Source organism: Cucurbita maxima, unplaced genomic scaffold (assembly GCF_002738345.1).
Source record: "Cucurbita maxima cultivar Rimu unplaced genomic scaffold, Cmax_1.0 Cma_Scf00172, whole genome shotgun sequence".
NCBI classification, from domain to species: Eukaryota; Viridiplantae; Streptophyta; class Magnoliopsida; order Cucurbitales; family Cucurbitaceae; genus Cucurbita; species Cucurbita maxima.
Genome location: NW_019272188.1, coordinates 80,064 through 84,170, shown reverse-complemented (window position 1 = coordinate 84,170; position 4,107 = coordinate 80,064). Strand labels below are relative to the sequence as shown.

Sequence of the window (4,107 nt, the reverse complement as noted above, 5' to 3'; positions counted from 1 at the left end):
GAGTAAAATCCTTCGAACTCAAATCTCAACCATTGGATCTCCTCCAAAATTTGATATGATCTAGAACGAACACGCACGGATCATTACATCCAACGACTAGTATTCAAAGCCAAGGTCGATAAGGCTATGATCGGAGTTGATATCTCCAAAAAATTATCCAGAAAGTTCGATCTCTAAATAACGAAGATTCAAGAGCTCTCAATGTCGGTTTAAGCTCCTCCTATAAATTCTAAAGTATGAGCAACAATACGGAATAAGAATCGAGAAAGGTCAATCCCCCCAATCGAAGGCAATAAGCGTTTAGATTATGGGTCTCCTACTCTCAGATTTCTTCCAAATTCGAGATCAATCCTCCACCATTTCTCTTCAAACTTATTTCTATCGTTTCTCAACAAGATTACCCACAAGTTCTATGTAGGAATAAAGTGCTGAAAGTGCCTCGAAACCATTCCTTCCCAATTCAATCCGCCATTGAAGAACTTCAAGAAAAACTTGAAAATCCAATCCGAGGATACATGATGATTCGTCGAGCAAGAATGATTCTAATCAATTTCTGCACCTCCAAGGAATGCTTTCATAGAAGACCACCAAGAAAAATAGCCTCGAGAGCGTGCCGAATTGAAGGAAATAGGTTTCGAAATTAAATTTGGGGATAAGAGTCAAATTCTTATCTACGATCTCTTTTCCTTCAAATTAAGGATTCCTCTAGCTTCAGAGGAAGAAGTTGAATAAACTTAATGAAGGAATCGAGAGCTGAAACATCGTAGAATAAGCTACCCATGAGATCGAAAATATGGCGTTTTGAGTGAGTTGCATACCGAGAACGTTTTCTGGAAATTAAGGTCCTACACTCAAAGACGTTCCTCCAAACCAATTCCTTTAGCCTTAAGAAAGGATATGGAAGTGGTTCAATGAAGAAATAGAGCCTTGAAACCTCTAAAATCGGCTGCCCAATAAGAAATCCTTTGTTTTATCTCAAGCGATAAATCAGATTTTGGATGAACTTTTGATGCGAATATCTTAGGCTACGATCCACGAGTACGTATCAAATCAATCCCTAGCCCTTCCTTGTAACACACATCTTTAAGTTTCAGGAAGAAATCGAGGAGAGAAACTCTGTAAATGTGGATGTTAAAATATTTTTCATCGGTCTCCATCATTAGTTGTGAGTGGCTCTAGCATTGACAATGGTGTTCCTTACTATTTTGTGATTTGTCCAGACCTCGACATACATAATATATATATATATATTCATTTAACTATAACACATATGGTCCATGGAAGAATTATAATGGCTACTACCTAAATTATAACATAAAGTTGATAATTGATGTCCAATTAGCCAACCCTAAATTTGTAATCATTGTGGATTGATTGAAATAACAATGGAAGTAATTTAAACTCCTAGTACCTTAAATGAAGTTGGTCTCTTCTAATAAAACATGAATTTCTCTTTAATATCATTAATACAATTATGCTTCATTTTAAACCTACCAAACATGAAACTAAAAATAAGTTCAATTTAACTTCATTTTATGGTCATCTTAAATGACGTGTAGGATATATTCTTGATTTACCTTGATATTTCATATTAGTTAAGCTTTTTTCAAAATCACAATTAGACAACAACAAAGATGAACTTGGGTCAGTTTATTATTTTAAATAAAATTTCTTTCTCCAATCATATTCCTAATAACTCTTCTACTAAATTCATATTATGCTAAGAAACAAATTTTTTACTCGCAAGAAGTAAAATTTGCAACTTTAACTAAAATGTCATCCAAACAAATTTTATGGTTAGAAATTCTAGTGTTCATCCATAATATACAACCACTACCTAAATTATGACCAAAAAAATTTGAAAACATAAGTTGTAGTTTAAAATTACAAAAAACAATCCTCTAAATCCAAGAACTGATTAGTCAATCCTAAAGATAGTAACTAACCTAGAGTAATTGAAGCTCTACATGAAGTAATTTAAAGTTTCAGTTACTTAACTAAAGTTTATCTCGTCTTTAATGAAATATGAGTTGCACTTAAGTTCATGAATAGTTTATAGACTCCAACTCTTAGTACTATTAATGCAATTATATTTCATATGAGTTTATCATAAATCAAACTAAGGTACATTCAATACAACATCATTTTCTTGTCATACGAAGCAAAATAGAAGAATTAAATCAAACAAACTGATGAACTAAGACGAATAAATCCAACCCAACCCAAACTGATTTGTTTGATTCATTTGTTGGGTTGCAATTTATTTGATAACACTTGCATATTAGAACAATTCAATATTACATACCTTACTTACAAGTAAAATACTAGACCATCAACTTTTTGTTTTATAGTTCAACAACCGCTCAAGAAAATAGATTTTAAACTTGAGAGAAAAAAATATATTGAGTAGGTATTAAAAATGTTGCATTTTTTTTAAAGGGCATTTGGTCTAGTGGTATGATTCTCGCTTAGGGTGCGAGAGGTCCCGAGTTCAATTCTCGGAATGCCCCCCTATGTTCAATTCATCAAAAGATGAGCCTCAAAGAATGCAATTCAACGAAGTGTAATATTCTTGCTCTAAATATCATTTTATCTTTCTCACTTTCAATAGGCATGCCTATAAAAATCGTAACTTTCGATATTTGCTTTACTTGTGTACTCCACTATATGTGTCTCAAATGGAACTATCAAACTAAAGCTGATCTAAAATATAATAATAATAATTGCTCATGGATTTTATTAACAAAGAAAATAAATGAAATAATGATGATAGATTCCATAAAAAATTTAATATATAGTCCATAATAAGGGAATTTGGTCTAGTATGATTCTTTCTTTGGGTGCAAGAGGTCTCGAGTTCGATTCTCGAAATTCCCTTCCAAAAAAGAAAAAAAAGCACAATTTTTGAAAGAAAAATAAATGAAAAGAAATAGAATAGTTGTAAAATAATTATCAATGGAGCCTAACCCAAAGGAATGCGTGGCAATGCACAACTTCAACTAGTATAAATTTCATATATATTGAGGCACGAAAAAGAACTTTCAACTAGTATAAATTTCATATATATTGAGGCACGAAAAATATATAGACTAGCAACTAAGAACTTTCAACTATTATAAATTTCATATATATTGAGGCACGAAAAATATATAGACTAGCAACTAAGAACTTTAGGTCTACTATAAACGCATTTGGTCTAGTGGTATGATTATTTTTTTGGGTGTAAAGGCCTCAAGTTCGATTCTCAAAATGCCCCCAACAATACTATATCAAAATGAATTAGGCAAGATAATATGATTTAAAATGTGGTTTTTAAACATTGAACCAAGAAGATGAGAATAGAGAATGAAACATAATCTTGGAAGAATAAAGATCGTTTCGAGCCCGACTTCAAAAAGAGCATTACACAAATTGTTCTATTGTATTCTTTCTAGAAACTTTCCATTATGTTGTCCACTGTCGTCACAATTCTTTTAAGGAAGATGCGCCCAAATAACCGATGAAGAAGTTTCAGAGAGCCATAGGTTCGAATCCTGTCACCTTGATGTGGTATTCTCAGGGGCCGAAGTGCAAAGCCCTATAGCCTATCTGTGGTCAAGAAGGCAGGCGAACCGTGCACACTGAAAAAAAAATGAAGATCTCCTTTTCTATCACACGAATTGTCATTCTTTTGTATTTTGAAACCCCTTACCTTATTAGTCATCAAACAGGTTTTTGGTATAATATATCGAGATAATTATTATGAAAAACCTATTCCACTAGTGTGACTTAGAGACCATTTCTTTGTGGTATCAGTCATGCTATTTGAATAGCCTGAAGTCATCATAGCCTCTCCACCGGTTCAGAAGACTCCTTTAGCATCAATGTGCTCCAATGAAAGAGATCAGACCCTTTTCTGAACCAGAATTGGGCACAAAACACCGAGGTAGAAAGTTGAAAGCGAGCTCTTTTCGCATATACGCAATCTCAAAGCCCAATTAGCTCAAGGATTGTCTCCTCGACCCTGGCGAGTATGAGTGCTTGGTAAGAGAGAATGTCGAATGAGAAAGACATTTGATTACGACAACATTCGCAACTACCAAAGTGCACTAAACCTAGTAGAGATCT

At 33.5% G+C, this 4,107-nt stretch overlaps 1 non-coding gene across 1 annotated transcript; it reads left to right on the top strand.

The window, feature by feature from the left end:
* The first annotated feature begins 2,438 nt into the window (after window positions 1–2,438).
* On the top strand, window positions 2,439–2,510 carry TRNAP-AGG. Its single transcript has one exon. It is a non-coding gene; the product is annotated as a tRNA-Pro (tRNA).
* The last annotated feature ends 1,597 nt before the right edge of the window (window positions 2,511–4,107 follow it).